This window comes from Ptychodera flava, chromosome 13 (assembly GCF_041260155.1).
Source record: "Ptychodera flava strain L36383 chromosome 13, AS_Pfla_20210202, whole genome shotgun sequence".
In the NCBI taxonomy this organism is placed as follows: Eukaryota; Metazoa; Hemichordata; class Enteropneusta; family Ptychoderidae; genus Ptychodera; species Ptychodera flava.
This window is the reverse complement of record NC_091940.1, coordinates 6,740,476-6,759,821: the sequence shown is the minus strand read 5'-3', so window position 1 is coordinate 6,759,821 and position 19,346 is coordinate 6,740,476. Positions and strand designations below refer to the sequence as shown.

Genomic DNA, 19,346 nt, shown 5'->3' with positions numbered 1-19,346 from the left:
ACTAGTTAGCATCTGAACCTGATGCAGCAGTTAGCATGTGATCCTGATGCAGCAGTAATAGCATCTGAACCTGATGCAGCAGTTAGCATGTGATCCTGATGCAGCAGTAATAGCATCTCAACCTGATGCAGCATATGAACCTGATGCAGTACTACTAAGTTAGCATCTCAACCTAATGCAGCAGTTAGCATCTCAACCTGATGCAGCATATGAACCTGATGCAGCAGTTAGCATCTCAACCTGATGCAGCATATGAACCTGATGCAGTACTAGTTGGCATCTCAACCTGATGCAGCAGTTAGCATCTGAACCTGATGCAGCAGATAGCATGTGATCCTAATGCAGCAGTTAGCATGTGATCCTGATGCAGCAGTTAGCATGTCAACCTGATGCAGCAGTAATAGCATCTCAACCTGATGCAGCATATGAACCTGATGCAGTACTAGTAAGCATCTCAACCTGATGCAGCAGTTAGCATCTCAACCTGATGCAGCAGTTAGCATCTGAACCTGATGCAGCATCTCAACCTGATGCAGCATCTCAACCTGATGCAGTACTAGTTAGCATCTCAACCTGATGCAGCAGTTAGCATCTGAACCTGATGCAGCATCTCAACCTGATGCAGCATATGAACCTGATGCAGTACTAGTTAGCATCTCAACCTGATGCAGCAGTTAGCATCTGAACCTGATGCAGCAGTTAGCATCTGAACCTGATGCAGCATCTCAACCTGATGCAGCATCTCAACCTGATGCAGTACTAGTTAGCATCTCAACCTGATGCAGCAGTTAGCATCTCAACCTGATGCAGCATCTCAACCTGATGCAGCATCTCAACCTGATGCAGTACTAGTTAGCATCTCAACCTGATGCAGCAGTTAGCATCTCAACCTGATGCAGCAGTTAGCATCTCAACCTGATGCAGCAGTTAGCATCTCAACCTGATGGAGTAGTTAGCATCTGATTACTTCAAGTTACCTTCCCCAACTCTTTATATGGTACCGGTAGTTCTAGTATTTCCTGGCATACAATTCTCGTATGATTTATGTATTTGCAGTAACTATACAGAAATATATTGGCGTGTTGGACACTAAATTTAGCATTCTCTTCTGAGTTGAGTTTTGGATTGACCTGAATTTCAAATTTGTAGAGTATCCATAAGTATAAATGTTGCTATAGGTAACAACTTGTATATATGTTATATGATTCCTCTAGCTCTGTCAGTTTGGCTGTGAACACACTTTGCAAAAATATATCAACTTTTATATAATTTGTAGTCATGATCATGTCTTTTTTTTCAGTTCCACTTATAAATGTACCAATTGGTCAAGAAAATTCAAATACAAAGTATTTGTGATAGAAAAATGAAAATATGTGGCACAAAAATCAGGCAACCACTGCATGCATAGAATATTTATGTTTGCGAAATGACTCTAGCATGTGTAAATAGTGAGGTTGTGCTTTCTAGAAAGTAATTTACAAATATAAAATATGAAAATAATCCCTCATTGCATGCGTGACTTCTTGGGATTTTACATTCTTCAAAAACAGTAACTTCGCCCTGGCTGTGTGTATATGATCTTTTACGTTGCAATGCATGATGGGTAATATAGGTACCAATAAATATGTAAATCTAGGGTTGAAAATCCATGACACATTCTATATTTCAGGATAATTTACCAAAGGGTTTTTAAAATTTTTTTTATCATTGCAGACAGAAGAGGCTCTGAAACACTGTGAAAGCACAATCTGCTAGGAGTGGTTACATTCAATAATAATGTTAGTTTATTTTTCACATAATTTTATGCATATTTCTAGTGTTTCTCTGTGGTTATCACAGGGATAGGACATTGACATCTTTGCCTGAATAAACTTTACACCCAATACTGAATTGTGAGAGAAAAAAAGTGAAATAAAATTGCTGAGTGAAGCTCAGTCATATTTCACGGAGGACATTAAAGGCCGAATCATAAATAACGTGTAAATAATTAGCCTTGGGGAAAATGACATTTTCAATGATCGATACAGTGTCAAAATAAGCAGCAGTGAATTACAAATTGCTTTTCCCTGGGAAGTGTTCCATGCCACAGTGGACAAACAACAAAACAGTAAAGTGTTGTTCATCTTCCACAGGAATTGTTGATGTTGTATTCTCGGGGGTGGGGTACATTCCGCCCGATAGGAATGACAGAATATTTGACCACAAAGCGTTAAATTTTTAACAAAAGAAAGAATAAAAAACCTGCAAGAATCATCCCTGGACCTGGAACTTGTGTAAACCATTTTAAAATAGGTCCATCAGTGTCATGAGATTATAAGCGATTTTAAAACTTTGGTTATAATTGTCAGTAAACACAATTTAAGAGAGCAAATGCAGGTTTAATGCACTGCTTTGTAAATTCTGTTGTCTACTGTCCACATCATTGGCATTGTACTTATTGCTGTACATCCCTATGTATCAGACTAATGAAGAAACCTAGAAAAATTATTTATATTTGAAATTATTATAGAAATGTATATATGTATAAAGAATGTTGCGCCAATGTAAAGCACATAAACTTCTATTGTACATTATATATAAACTTATTAATATATTCTGATATTGGTCTTCTATAATTGATCTCTCATTGACCTTTCACAGGGAGAGAGTTTTGCAGATTGCGAGTTCAATATGGCTCACATCTTTATCCTGCACTGTGGTGAAACTTTTATGAACCATAAAAAGTCACCTTCACCGCCTATAGCATGTTTGTCACAAACTGGGAAATATGTCTAAGCTTGTGTTGAGCATAATGCAGTCTCTCTCGCCCTTTAGAAAGACTTGACATCATATTTTGTTCATCTTCCAAACATTGAAAGGAACTTGTCCCGATAAGCATCATGCTCTACTGTTTTGAGTCATCTACTTATTAATTAATGATAATCTTATCCTGTGGAAAGAGTCTTTAACTTTTAACTTTGAATCCGTCCAGCAGGACTCTTTTTCCAGAGTGGCAAATTATCCAAAACTAATGTTTTCATTTTCCTTTTTATTGTTATTTATAATTATTTAATATTTTCTGCTGTCTTGGAATGTAATGGAACGGAAAAGTCTGCTGTTATCGATAAGCCAGAAAAAATGTGCTTTTCATGTGAACTAAAGAGACACGTCTGTCATCCTGTTTTGTTTTCCATTCAATCATCATCACAATCTGTAATTTATGCTGATTCAGCGATTACATCCATCAGTCTCAGGGCAAGGCTGGTCAGGGACACCGGCAGTCACCATGGCAACATTGGACATTTCAAATCACTCATTACTGTTGGGTGAAGAGGGCATATACTTAGCAAACATTAGTCTCGCTTGCACAAAAAAAATAAAATTGTCATTTTTCCCCTTTACTTTTAGTAGGTGCGGAGAAGAAAGGAGATGCACTGACCTTTTGTACTGGGCGTCTTGAAGGAGCTGGGAGTTTTACATATTACTGGATTAAGGCCTGTCGTCTAATCCAAATATAGCACATCAAATATCATCTTAGTCATCATTCAATTTTCCAAGCCAGACAACCAGTTCATCAGTGGAAATTCCTCAGTGATTTCAACGCACATACCTCTAAGGGACCTTCTCAAATATTGGAAACATGGTAAGAATTTTGTCTTTGTTCATGACATCATTCATATATGGGTGTTATTGCAATGACCCCTACTTTCCACATATCAATTTTCCTTCAATGCTTCTGTTGAAGAATGTTTTGATTTATGTTCACCATTTTTCTGTACATTTAAGAATGTTATGAGATTTATTTTACCATAAATCAAACTCTGTATTTTATGCCTGTTTGTAACAAAAACAATGTTTAATTAAATCTAGCTTTTGATGTTACAAATTTTAAAAGTTTCCAATCTCGCTCACAGACATTGTTAGGGTTTTCCAAAGGTTCAACGACATACATAACAGAGTTAACTGATAACAATAGCCCTGCAGAAATTTGGACCAATTTTATCTTGTGCACATAAGTCAAAAACTCAAATTTGATATTTACGCTTTAAATTATAACATCAGTGCTAACAAAGTACAAATCACCCTTTACTGGTAAGAGAATAATTCAAAAGTCTTGTAAAAAATTATAGATGAATATTTTTATTTTTGGACATTAATATTGGAACCCTTTAGGGAATGAATCCTGTTGAGCTGTCAGCAGAAAGACAGAACTAAATTCATACTAAGACTAAGTTAAAGAAAACAATTTTAAGGTAGTATTCACCTAAAAATTGAAAGCCATAAACTCTTGCTCAATTTTCCTACGGTTTGAACTGTTTGAAATCAAGAACAAACATCAAGGGTCACGTCACAAATTTTTTTCCTAAGGAAACAAATAACCTTTTATATACTGATATTTGAAATTCAAAATGGCCGCCATCTTTGTGTGAACTCTAGGGGGAAAATACAAAAATAACAAGTGTGAAAGCTTTGCTTATGCTGAGATTTTCAAAACAAGCCCATACAAGTGGTAGATGAGAAAAGTAATGTAAAAATTTGAGAGTCCGAAATTCTGTCCTCGAGGCACGTTCTACCTTAAAGTCTAATAAATACAAAGGTTGACATTTTCTTGATGTTTGCATTAGAAAAGACTGACACTGTACATGTGCAAGAATGCACTCATCCCCTCTGGCTGCTTAACTCATTTGTTATAAAACCTAATTTGTCATAAATTATGATCAAGTCCACTATAGAATGTTACTTTAAAGGTTGTCATGAATAGTATCAAATCTTTACAGTTGATGTAAGAGATAGCTATGTCAAGATTTTATGAAGAAAAATTGATATGGCATTGCTACTATTTAAGGATGAAGATTATTCGTGAAACCCATACAGTTTTGATCTTATTCTGAAAGAAGTCAGTGGAATATATACAGAAAATTCCCTTTTTTGTAACTTTTAAAGGGTTTTTACCAGTGTCTGAAATTTGATCTGATCAAAAATATAGGTTCTGCATTGAGCCAAATAGAAATATAATCTAAATAATGTCGGGAGTCCTTTATGATAAGTTTTCAGAGAATAGAATATTAAAAATGCCATTGTTTTGTTTGTTAAACATGCTGTTTTTAATATCAGTAGTCTATATTTACCCTAGCAATAGTATGCAGGTCTTGCAAAAATCAATAAAAAACTTAAGAAGTCTGCATTTCAATCGCCCGCTGTATTTCAACTGCATTTTAAGTTCTGAACATCGAACGATTATAGTGGCATTCTTGTATTCTGAGCTAGGGAGTGTTAGGGGAGAACCATTTGATTTTTGTTGGGGGGGGGGGGGGTATGGAGGAAATGGGTATGGGAGCAAATTTTTTTTTTCCTGTCACAGTGACAGCAATTTTTTTTTTCTACTGTCAGAGCTGCATCAATTTTTTTTTTTCAAATGGAGTAGCAATGCAAATTTTTTTTTCTTTGTCATCAAGTTTGTGATGCGTTGTATATAAGGGAGCCGTCATTATTTACGGCCTGAAACTCAGAAATTTTGAATGACAGAGTTTTCACTAGGATATCTGACCGGGCAGAATTTGAAAGTACAGGGGGAGAACATGCGAGAGGCTGAGGGGGAAAGTGTCACAGGGGCTTTTCCCTATCTTGCATGGAAATTTTTAAGATATTGATGTGTGCAATGATGCAGTCTGATACAATCTGAGAGGTGTTTTTTAATTTTTTTACTAAGTGAAACTGTTAGAACACCCCAAGGGGAGAGCAACAAAAACGGAGCACGAGAGGGTTTCCCCTCTCGTATTGGAAATTTGGGAAATTGATGTGTTTAATGGTGCAATCTGAGAGGACTTTCAGGTTATTTTGCACTCTGTAAAACTGTTTGAAAATGACATTGAACACTGCAATATTTTTTTACGTTTTTTGCATGATCAGTGTTTGTGTCACAATATTCAACAACCAAACAATGACAATACAATTTGTGAAAAACAGTTCTGTTTGCCAGAGACTGAAGATAAATAAATATACAGGAACGGAAAATCTGTGACCTTCTTGTGTCATTTCTCCAGTTGCCAGCTTCTAATGAAAACATGAATATGGTATGTTTAACTGTCAAAATGGTCATTGAACTGAGGTAAATGAGAACATGTTTCTGTGATAATAAAGGATGAATTCACAACAGTTCAGTTTTGTCCTAGATCCTGTGAAAATTTTGAGAAATTGATGTGCGCCACGGTGCAGTGTGTAGTGCAATCCGACAGGTATTTTAAATTTGTCTTTTACCAGTAAAACTGTCAGAAGACCCAAGTGGGGAGAGCACGAGAGGGGGTGCCCTCCTCTCGCATTGAAAATTTTGAGAAATGGATGTGTGCAATGGTGCAATCTGAGATGTGTTTCAATTTATTTCGCCAAAAAAAAAATTGAGTAACCCCGCCCCCTTCTTCCTCTCCACATTTTGAGTAACGCCCCCCTGAAGTTTTCAATTTTTTTAGTGACCCCCTCCCTTGTATTTCATTATATTTGTTGTTCCTCAATTTTTCATTGTCAACTTGTACATCTTCCTAATATATTATATTGAGAGAATAATATATTGATTTTAACACTAGTTTATTGACTCCTGTCTTGTGTTTTAAAATTTTCACAATTTACAGAAGTCAAAAAGTCCCCTTTAGATAGTGCCTATGCCATTGAGATATTGCAACAGAAATCCTGAAATATGATTTCTTGGGTCAGAAAAGGGAAGGAAAACATTGAGTGTACTGAGGTGTAAAGTAGACCTATGTAGTGCATGCTTATATCATAAGTGCTGGAAAAAAACATAAGAATTGCTTGTGGTAAAAACATTTGTGCCGCCTATGGCGGCGCGCCGGCAAAGAATACATGAGAATAGGGTTTCCAAATTTTGCTAATTTCTGGTGCAATGTGACAATTTTTTTTTTCACTTCTGTCTGTTATGACAATTTTTTTTTTCTCAGGCCATGACAGGATCAATTTTTTTTTTCTTCTATCTCACCTGGCGACAAATTTTTTTTTCTCAAAATCCTCCATACCCCCCCCCAGAAATCAAATGGTTCTCCCCTTAGAATGAAGTGGTGTGCGCCTTGCTTCCAGTGGACTCCCTAGAATGGTATCAACTGAGATCTGTATGGCACACAACTTTTGGAGTGTATCTGCTCTAAAGTAGGAAGTAGAAATGTCAGGTTCTCAGGTTGTGTCGTGATGCTTTTTTCTCAACCTGCATAATCTGCCCATAATTCCAGGATCAAATATGGACCATTGACATCATAAGATGTATACAAAATGCAATAAATAGACAATGCCAGTTTAGTATTATTGATATAGTCATGTAAAAAGTTGACCCTGATTTATGTTGGCAGTACAGTACCTATCTCTCCACTGTGGTATACATTGATACAATAATTCATTTAATACTTTGTTAAATCTGATTTGGTTTCAGCCTCCATTTCAACATTGAAATGACGTGACTGAAAAGACCCCAGAGTAAAATAACACTTCCCAGGTATGATCTTTTTTTTTTCAAAAGTCAGAAAAAATTGATAATGCTGCGCTGCAGTCATACTGGATACGCGTTTATTACATGTTGATCCAAACTTGCCAAAATTCATTAAAATAATGCTGAAAAGTTGGTATAGAATTGCTATGATTCTGAACAAAGTTGAAAGTAGTCAAAAACTTTGCCCAGAATTCAGGATACATAGATATTGAAATGCTCATATTCTTACAAGTCACTGTAAACATCAATTGTTTCCAGTTTGACAAGATGAACACAAGACTATAGGCCACAGTATCTCCACCTGCTTGTCCTGTGCATGGAAGGACTATGACTAGGCCAATCAAATACCTGTTTTATAAATGGTGCCTAGATAAACCACTGGGCATTTACTAATTCAGCCTACTGGTTTCAAAGAAACCATATCAAAACATTTAAAGAAACGTGCATGTTTTCAAAATTCATGAATTCGTTACCAGTTCAATATATTTCATCTTGGAAAAAGGATTTTCTAGAAAAGGTATATCACGTAATGTCTGTGGTACATTTCCCAAACTACAGCAGTCAGTTTCTCAGAGTATGTGTATGCATCTCCCATGATACAGTCAAAATATAAGCCATCATACTTTTAGAAGGCCATCCAACTGAAGTTTATGGCAGAACTGGGAGAATCTATTGATAAAGTGATTCAACATATGGCGGAGAATGCCGAAACCCTTGGCGCTGTCCAATTACTGCACAAAAGCACAGCGGGCGATTGTTTGATGAGAAGGAGAAAATGCTGATATTGCCATGATGAATGGACAATCACAAGATCACGAGGTACAATTTCTGTCAATTACACCAGCATGACTGTCCAGTAATTATACCAGTGTAACGAAAGGATGAGGTACATGAATGGAACAGTGTGGCTTTTGCTTCGTTGCCGATTTGTTTCATTATTCAACGAGCGTTCTTCCCATCATTGATGGATGGCACAATATTTCCTTCAAATGCTATTCCCGACACCATTAATCTCTTCCTTGGTCAATCATCAGCGGAGAATGAAGGCCAATTGAACCAGACTGTCATCTATGGATTTATGCAATCATTTTTCCAGGAATATGGAAATAAATTTCATGTAACTTTTATGTACGACACACCCTGATGGACGTGTAGGGGAAATTATGAATTCAAAATAAATGAACATGGTGCTTGAACGCAGTCTGTCATATCCTTTAGTCATCAAGTCAAGTTTGTGTATACATCATAATTTTAATAAAATTATCCTCTCTTTGTCATGACTTTCTATATTTTATTTTGCTAGTTCAGTCTTCAATTAGTCTGTTTTGCCATGGAGAATTATACGCAATGTTGTCATGCTCTTTTGGTCAGATGCAAGAATTCAATTTTCATCAAAGTCCTCAAAAATTTTTATTTCCAAGACAGTAATGAAAATTCACATGCTATATACTTTGTCCTTACCATGTGTATGAAAAATTTCTTTAATGTCAAATTGACTGTAGCTTCTTGTCATATACCAGTTACTAATAAACTGAACTGTAGGCTCATTGACTCACAAAGAATACAATATTTTTGGTCAAAACTTTTTGATGCAATGTGATAAGATCCGGATCTTGATCACGATAATGAACATTAATTACCAATAACTCATCCCCTAACCGTGGCGATTTTGGCAACTGAAGTCTAATTCTCACCATAAACTGTGATTCTTTACTTGAAATTTACCATCAATTGGTTGACTGAAGTCAGTCAAAGAGTTAAAAAAATTACTTGTTTGAAGAATGCTAGCATAAATAGTAATTGTTTCCAAAAAAAGTGAATTAGCTTAAATTTTGCCATTTCTCTTCAGTAGACTGTGACAAGGCAATTTTCACTTGAGGAAATATTTTGATTTTTGAAGTGATGACCAAGAAAGAGGGGATTAATCAGTGGAGCAAAAACTGTTTTGTGACACTAAAAATGACCTGATAAGCGTAACAAAAATGAAGAGAGTTTTGTCTCTGTCTTCAACATAAATAATACAGTAATAGTTAAAGTATTATAAATCCAGGGCCTGCACCCTAATGGCCAAAATGACATTAGATTATGATAGGGAGGCTCCTGCACAGCCATAATTTCAAATTATGTGTCATGGAAGATTCATCACCCTGCGTCCCTGTACAAAATATCTCACTTCAGCCTTACAGCATTCTCCATGAAATATTGTTTTTTTCATATTGTCCACAGGACAAAAGAAATTCCATGAATCAAGTCATCAGAAGTGCTGGAATAATGTTGTGAGTGCAGGTCGTTTTTGTCCTGACATTGTTTAGACCAAAAAAAAGGGGTATACATGTCTGCTCTGCTTGGAAGTATTCTCAATGCCAACAATTACCATCCAAAGTCTGTTCATCTGTGAGCACTGTAAGTTGACACAAGAAACTGTTCATGCAACATGTATTGGTACAGTGCTGATGCAAAGGACTTTCCCGAAATTCCAAAATTACTCAAAGAGTTTGTATAAGTTAGAGGGCCATAACTACCGTTTATCTGCAAAGTTTCACACAGCTAACTGAAATATGTTAACCTTTACTGAGTTGTTCAATGGGTATAGCCAAACATGACCAATAGGTATCTGTAATTTGTTGATCCTATAATGCGCATAGATCAATTGAAAACAAGTTTGACCAAGGCAGCAGCAACTGCCGACAAATCAATCTTTACCATGGTTTCAGAGGTCATCCAGTTATCCGCCTCAGTCCGCTCGATGTTTCAAACTACAGTGCCTAGAAAGTGACAACACGTACCATTTGATCAGGGCTCCCAAAAACCACTGAAGAACTTCACATATTTGCTTGATTTGTTGACAAATACTTCTACAGATTTATTTACCAATAGTTTTGTTCTGAGCTTTTTACCGATGCACAGTTCCATTTACCTGTTTCAACATCACTTGTCAACACACATACGGTAGACTTACTTATTCAAGTCCCTTGCTGATAACACTCTCAAGTAGCTCTTGACTTTTGCTCCTGCTAAATCCCAGAATGCAGTGGAATGAATAAGTCAGATCTTGACATCGCTGTGATAACACTAGAAATGAATCACCTCGCCAAACTGGCTTTCGAGTCGGTTTGTTTAGTTGTACTTCAAAGATAGTTTGGTTGGATACCGCAACTTGATATTCCAGTGAATTGAGTGATGTAAATTCTAGTTTTGTGCTCATATCCATTCCTCTTTTTTCAATTTGTTTATTGGTATGACAATGGTTAAGGAGTTTTTAATTTTCATGGTGAACATGACTATATTTACAATGTAATACTTAGTACTTTGGATTTTGTTTTCCAAAATGGCGGACCACGGCAAACACAATATCAACCTGCTGACAATTGGGCATTAACAGTCGGAAACTAACAGAAGGCTTGATAATTACCACGACAACCACTGCAGTCAGTGCCAAAACCAGTGACCAACTATTCACTCAACAGATACCAGTCACCCAAGTATGCTGTAACTTGTTGGTGACTTTATAAGCGTACCTGTAGGCCAGTCTTGTGAAAAATATGGTTTGCTGGTCATGCGTTCGCGACTTACAAGTAGCCCAAATTATTCTTTACAAAATTTATGAAATCATCGTTGAGGAACTAAACTAGCATTGCTTTCATGTTTCAGCAAGAATCTTGAGCAACAGGGAAACAAAGTTGGCCACTAACAGAATTGGGAACCCCGATCAATTTTGTCAAGAAATGATCTCAATTGAAAACATTTTGCGAATTTATCTCAGCTTATTTTGGTATGCAGTAAAGTACCTGTGGAATGACTCTGCCTGGGGTGAAAATTAAACAGCAATTTTTTAATGTCTAGATGATAAACATGATTGTCTGTCAAGCATTTTATTGCGACTGACAGGACTTGCAAAAACATAAATGCTGGGGTCTCTAGATAAGGATATAATAAATGAGGATAAAGCAACGGCAAATAAATTATATCTGACTGAAACAGATAACAAATGATGCGACTATTCACAGTTGACAAGCAAATACAAACCAAACAAGCCTTACAAACAAGGATCCTGGTGACAGGTGGAGAGAGATTTGTTTGCCAGACAAATTAATCTTCATCAAAGGAGAATTGCTCAAGGGATGAAGAAGACAACCTGTCATAATTTTATCACCATGGTGATAACATCAAAATAACTTGGGTATTTATAGGTGCACACCGAAACTAGAACATTTTCAAGAGAAAGACGTTTTACCTTGAACTTTTATGGGTGTGATTGGAAGGTATTTTCATAAGATTCTTGAAGTTTTAAAGGGAATTTCAAATACTGTTTCTCTATACAAGAAGTACTTAATGTCAAAAAAAAGAAAAATTTAAATTAAAAAGTTGTAAGAGAGAGAATTAAAAAGCAAAACTAATGCTTAGCAATGACCATGATAACCGTACATCTCTGTCTTTGATAAATTTGGTTTTACCTTTGTGCTTGATGAATATTTCAATCAGTGTGCATCTAAATATTTTAGAATTGTGTGCTAAATGGCTCACAGACATCTCAGATGTTCAATAACCAATGATGGCTGATCTCAAAAAAAGAACTGTGTGAAATAGAAGTAAAGTGTTGCCAAAGTACGATGAGCTTCAAGTTATTCAGTTCAGAAGAATTTCTCTTGTGATGATCAGTCTCATGACTTCTGTTTTTGGAATGTTTCTGGTAAAGTACCCTCCCCAATACTCGGTCTCTCTTAAAAGAGAAATCCTCTCTATTCAACCTTAAAACACAGAATCAAGATATACAATCAATCTTCAAAATGTTTATCAACATACGTGATGGTGTGTGGTGTGCTTTATCGTCTCATTTAAAATCATCTCGAGCAATGCAAGTGAAATGATCAATTTAATAAATTATGCAACTGATGTTTTTATTCAGAATTTTTTTGGTTTGCGATCAGGCAAAGATAAAGTTGATGGCTTCATAAAAAGTGAAACCACTGATAGAAAGTCAGGGAGACATTGTTTTCAGATTTAAGGTACATGATGAGAACAGTGTGGATTAGGATAGTGGAGCAAAAGGAAGTTGTTGTGAGTTAGACAACATCACTTGATGGAAAGATAGCATATTGTTATCTCTTTGTCTTTTGTTGATAATTTGTCACCCTAAACGCCTACAAAAGCACAAATATGTAATTCATTTGAATATAAATGAATAGTCAGCCTTTTCTATACAAATGTCTTTGATAGGACAAAATTTGATGCAACTGCACATCAATATACTTTCTGTGCAAGCTAACCTACAGCCTGCAGTCAGCTAGTCATCACCCAGACGTGCCTGGATTGATTGCTCTCAAATTTGATGCAAGCAGCTATGACTTTCAAGCCATGTGAATTTATGGTCATAGCATCATAATCTTACATTATGGCCATTTTGGTTTTTATTTTTTCATGGAATTGTAGAGAATTATGACACAGATATGCCTGCTCTGATATAGTGGGAAGTATGTACATGAAAAATAATCTATCTATCTATCTATCTATATATATATATATATATATATATATATATATATATATATATATATATATATATATATATATATATATATATTTATTTATACACATATATTCCCTATTCATATAATAATTTGTTCTCTTGTGTTTTGTTTGTTTCTATTTTTGCTTTCAATACTATAATCAAGTTTGTTTATACAGTTGATATTAATTTGGTGTTTTCTGTTTCAAATAAAAAAAATAAAAGTATGTCAGGGGGGAAAATGCTATTGCTAGCGGTAGATAGTGGTAGATAATTTTGGTCATTAAAGTGAAATCCTGCCCACATTGAAGACATCATGGGAGATGTTCTAAACATAAACTTCATAGATTTCTTGAATACTGAGTGGAATTTTTATCAAAATACATTTGTCCTTGTTTGGACAAACACTCTGATCCGTGAGATGTTGGGAATATGATGTATATCCCAAATAATATCAATCACAGTGTTTATAGTTTGACTTGCTGACTAAAACATAACATTGCACAGATAGGTATTCCCCAGTTACATAGAAAGAAAAAGACAGTCCTCTGTAATTTGAACGTGCACGCCTTTGCTTCCTGCATTTTTATTGTCTTCAATCCAGTCCAAGATATTAAAATTTTTACCTACCACTCAACAAGAGGATATTATTTGTGAGCTCAAAGGGAAAGGCTCGCTTAATTGATCCCTCAGAAAGAAAACCATCATCTACTTATATAATTCACAAAGGAAAATTCTCCCATTTTTGGCCATTTCAGATTTATTGACCAGATAAGTGTCCGCCGGAAAATGAAGAAGACATGGATGAAACAAGGTACAAGTTGTAAGGCCAGCAGGAAATGTGGAGAGGGATAATCCCCAAGGACTGCGCGAGATGATTTCCCGGAATTGTGATGATAACACAGCTGACATGTGTTATCAATATCAGACTCTGATCAGTAATTATGACATCCACAATCATGATATTGGCATTTGTATCGTTGTCAGATCTTCCCTAATTTTTTTCTCTTTGTCTTTTGATGGAAAATGAGTCTAAATCAGCTGAGACAAAAACTGGTCCAGTGAGAAAAATTCAAGAATTCAGAGAGTGTGAGTGAAGTATTAGCAAACTGAAGAGTGGTAAAAAAAATGATTTTTTTTAAGTCCAGCGGTCACTTTGTCATTGTGCTTGCTAAGGTCAGATTGTCAAATAACATTGAACAGCATTGGAAAAAAAACTAGAGCCCAAAAAAAAATGTGGTAACAATTGATTCTTAATTTTGATATGAAAAGTTCAAGAATGGAGTTATCCTATCTAAAGCAGTAACTTATGGTGTCGTTTCCAGTATCACTATGGTACCCGGAGCATCATGTGAAAATACAAAGCATTCATCTTGTCAATGCACACTGTATGTGAATAAATGTCCAATTTTATTGTTGACGACTAAACTTAAGTTAACATAAGAAGTCAAAATAACCAGAACAACATTGCATGTGGTTTTCACAGAATATATTTTGTTGGCAAGGAAGATTTTACATTTCAACATACTTTTTGGCAGAAGAATAAGAAAATGTACCTGTTTTCATGGAACAAAAATATTCAAAAGTTAGGGCAATAATGTCCATTAATATCTCTAGCATGGGATATGACTCAGGCAGAATGGAAATAAATAATTTTGTCCTGATAATCCTGGGATGAGTTAAAGATTCATGAATTTTCTGGAAAGCATGCTGTGGCCAGCAGCTTTTTTTTTGTCCATTGTCAAGACTTGACACACCCTCAGTTAGATACAGCTTGGAAGGGGGTTTTTGGAAAGTCATCACCATTTCACCACCATGGTTCGGCCCCGACCCATCGATATCAATAGTGATTCACTGGACCTTTTTACAGGGAATTGGAGTGAACAGGTTTACGCTTCATCCTTGATGTCCTGTGAGAGCCCATTGGTTTGTATCTTAGAGATATGATTCAGAAACTACAATAACAAAACATAAATTCTAAAAAACAAATATGACATGAAACATACTTCAGTAAGATTTGAAAATTAACTTTATAAATCAATGGCCTAGTTGAACTATTAGGCGGGATATGTGAAATTAGCATATCTGATGTAAATTGCTGATGAAAGATTAGAATTAATCTGATCACTTAGTCTCCTACCAAGCCACCAATCCACCTTGTGCCACTTAGAAGATAGCAACTGCCATATGAGATGGGGGGTCAGTACAAACTTTTGGTAGCAATGGCCAGTAAGCTAGGGAGCTTTATGAATAATAGATAGCAACAATCAGCAAGATAGAGAGTTTCACTAACTTGGTAGCACCAGCCAGTGTGACAGGGAACTTTGCACACCTTAGGTAGCAATAGCCAGTGAGCTAAGGAGCTTTATTTACTATAGACGACACCTAGCAAGATAGGGAGCTTTACACAATGTGAGAACTGTTGAAGAAACGATTAAAAATTGACCAGTTGAGTGGATGAGATCATTGGCCATGATTCATGTCAGCTGACCACTTCCTTGAGAGTGTTGATAAGGCCTGGTGCTGTTATGCAACAGATCATTCAACCGGACTTTGCACGTATCTTCTTTACAAAAAAAAAGATATTTTCAACCATGAATATTAGAAATTACTTTCTTTCCTCTTTCATTGAAGAATGAATGTTGTAAATTAAAATGTACTAATTGTTGTTGCCAAATTATCATATCATGTATGGTGATTACAAAATTCTGGTTTAGTGTGATTTTGTATCTAATGATCTAGAAAACCCATTGATTTGCTTTGTCAAATACATTTCATGATAAAATGCTCCAAAATGAGATTTTTCTTTTTTACATCAAAATGATCAACATTTTCTTTGATTTCAGAATATTAGCATAAAAAAATTTTGTATTTGTCAGAAAAAATCATTACCAATTTCAATTGCACATCTCCGTATCTTTATCCAATGTCATATGATTCACATATTAATAAACAGTGTGATGAGATGATATGTGTTCCCTCAATGTTTCAGAGAAAGTGTCATAATTATTTTGTCATTTGCCCACATTTCCAAAAGTCTATCAAGAAATTTTTACTGCTCCATTATCTGCCATCCCTGTTTTCAACATTTTGAATATTTTTTTAATATCCTGAAATTAATAGTAAACTTACTGAATACATTGAGTTGTTCTATTTTTGTTCTTATTCTAGTTAACATTCGTAATTAAAACCCAACACAGGGTGATATCCCTGCCAATTAGCTTGTCCTCAGATTACAAAACAACTCAATCAACATCCCTTAGCCGTAATGACTTCACGAGACTTCACAACGGTGGTAAATTGGCATTTATTATAATATGCTCAAATGCCATCCATTGTTGTAGCTTGTGATTGGTCTGCAGTGAAGCACCTGTGATATTCATGGGTAGTTACTAATCTTCGTGTGAAATAAAATTCAATTTTATTTTATTTTTTTCCCTTCTTTTCTGCCCATATGCCTAGTCCCATGGTGTGTGTGACCGTGTGTGTGTGTGTTCAGGTTTGCCAGACTGATTAAGTTTGGCTTTAGAATAAGCCGTAATCAGCTTTTCATGTCAAATTATGCGGAATTCAATCGCAAATTGTCCACACCAAGGACACTCCTCTTGTCACGTGTAGCCCTGGTGATGTAATACATCTGTTTGCGCTGATTCGTGTTTTTCTCCAGTTTGTCAACAATCAGCTCAGGATCTGCTGAGCTGTGTTACTGACGATGAGCATTTGTGTGGACAAAAAGCTGAGCTGTCAATTTCTGTATTCATTGCAATGCAACAAAATGGGTGACTGGATTCAAATAGTATTCAAAACCCAATCTGTTTGTGGTACTGATGTTTGCACCAATTTTCCCACTAAATAGGGTGTAGACCTTTGGAATAAATTAGATGTAACAACCTTGGTTGGACTCAAAGTTACTTCAAAATAATCATGTATGCATAAGATATGAAAAAAATTATGTACAAATGTTAGAATCAAAATTACTAACAAATCACTGAGAAAAAAGTTAAGAGTAGGAATTTTTGAACACATTGGAACTATCCTTAAAAATATTAAACTGCCTGTACTCTTTGAAATATAACACCTTATTGAATTTGGAGCATAATTTTTCAAGTTAGATGTGATTATAGCAAGAAGTTTTTTCAAGTGTGCATTGTACACCAAAAGTGCATACATGTAATCAGGAGTTCGGTTTTCCGTTATTTTAATAAGCATTGCCGAAACCGGCATCCGGAAAGGCTGCATCATCATTGTAATCGTAAAAGCATTCAGTTGTGAAGAGACTGAAATATTCATGGTCTTTGACAGTCACAGACAACTCTCAGAAAGCTTCATTAATCAAACTAAGACTTGTTGAATTTACATTGATCTATTCACACAATCTATTATCCAGGGCAGACTGACCCATTCAGGATTATCTTCTCAGAACCATGCAAAATAACAAGCCTCTTTAACTCCGCCCCAGTGCAAACTATGACCTTTTTAATGATGGCTTCATTTTACAGCTGTTTTCCTAGCGGTGCATTTGAATTGTGAATTTTTGCATTTTCCATCATTTTTAGGAAGCTTTTGGTATTTTCATTGTCTTTCTTGACTTTTTAAAATGTCAAAGGAAGAACTATAATAACTCATTTTTCGGTGGAAATTGATAAATGATGAATGAATAATACACAGCTGGTGAAACTGAGGAACGTGAAAGTGTAACGCTCTCACCGCCAAGTTTTGGTATTACATTTTCCTTTAAACATGGACCTCAAACATTAAGAATTGGAGTGCAAAAATCTATTGCCTCTTTTTAGCTATGCTGTCAGTGACGCGGAGCTTATCAAATAGGTTGATTTTCCATCGTCATCCGTCGTCGTCGTCGTCCGTCAACAATTGCCTTCTCCTCTGAAACTGCAAGTCCAATTGCTTTGAAATTTTATATGCAGTTCACTTGGGGTGACCTCACATAAATTTCTTCAAATCGTGGAGAAATTTGCATATTTGTATTTTTGGGGCATTTTTTGGTGTTTTTGGTAAAAAAATCTTCTTCGCTGAAACCGCTTGTCCGATTGCATTAAAATTTGATATGCAGTTTACTTAGGGTGACTTCAGTCAGATTTGCTCAAATCGTGGTGAAATTTGCATATTTGTATTTTCAAAGCAATTTTTGTCATTTTTGGTAAAAATCTTTAAAATCTTTTTCTTCAAAACTACCAGTCAGATAGCTTTGATATTTGGTGTCCCTAGTGATGATCTATTTCAGATTTCTTCAAATTGTGCAGAAATATGCAAATTTTCATTTTTAAGGCAATTTTGCCATTTTTGTAAAAAATATATTTCTCAAAAAATACTGGTCTGATAGCTTTGAAATTGGTATACAGGTTACTGTAGATAAACTAGGTAATATGTATTGATTTTCTGATGAAATCTGTAATTTTGTATTTTGGGGCAATTTTTGCCATTTTTGGTCAAAAATGTGTATTTCCAAAACTACTCATCTGATAGCTTTAAATTCGGTATACAGGTTCCTACAGATGAACTAAATGATATTTATTGAAATCATGATGAAATCTAGAATTTTGAATTTTTTGGGCGATTTCTCCCATTTTTGGTCAAAAAATGTGTTTCTCAAAAAGTGCAATTTTTATTTTTATTTTTGGGGGCAATTGTTGCCATTTTTGGTCAGAAAATTTTATTCTCAAAAAAATACTCATCAGATAGCTTTGGTTGACATGTTCTTAGGGATGATCCGATGTGATATATTCAAAGTATGATGAAATCTTCAATCGTGTATTTTTGCAGCGTGTTTTAGCCACTTTTTTCTGGCCACTGCATTGAGCTATCAAAGATTTCCACCTTCTTCATCAACATGTGTCAAAAATAGTTATTTTCTACATAAACACAGCGGAGCTATATCGGCTGCTAGGTCGCTTGTATGATTTCAAGTTCCTTGTAGATCTTCTTTGACAGCCAGTAAAACCATCGCCAGTTACTCTTGTTTCCCTCAGAAATGTAAATATCACATATTTGGACATTTTATTAACACTAGCCCTGGCCCCTGTCCCTTCAAGAGACTTGAAAATTCACTATCATTGTACAATTTTATGTATTAGTAGCTGTTTAGAAAAGCTAATAGTTGTCAAATTAACATTTGTATGTTTCAATGGAATCTGAGAGTGTGTCATAACTCCGTTTGTTTGCAAACTCAAAAAGAAATACCATAAAACAAAATACTTATGCATTGCTCTGTTCCATTGTACCCAAAATGATGCAATCAGTTTTTCAGGTGTTTCAAACATTAACACCATCCAGATGTATGTCGGTGACATTAAAATTATCTTTCCACATTTTTCATATTTTGACACTAAAACTATATATTATGATTATAGAAAC

General features: G+C 35.4%; 1 long non-coding RNA gene across 7 annotated transcripts in view; it reads left to right on the top strand.

Moving 5' to 3' along the window:
• LOC139147245 (uncharacterized) overlaps nucleotides 1–18,269 on the top strand; it is a 41,931-nt gene extending 23,662 nt beyond the window's left edge. For 3 of the 7 annotated variants that reach the window (XR_011555672.1, XR_011555675.1, XR_011555673.1), the window contains exons 4-6: nucleotides 3,388–3,622; nucleotides 7,412–7,474; nucleotides 13,733–18,267. This is a non-coding gene — a long non-coding RNA (uncharacterized lncRNA). Of the gene's footprint in view, nucleotides 1–1,713; nucleotides 1,779–3,387; nucleotides 3,623–7,411; nucleotides 7,475–13,732 lie in introns of all 7 variants that reach the window. The other 4 variants (XR_011555676.1, XR_011555674.1, XR_011555678.1 and 1 more) reach the window with 4 other exon arrangements.
• The last annotated feature ends 1,077 nt before the right edge of the window (nucleotides 18,270–19,346 follow it).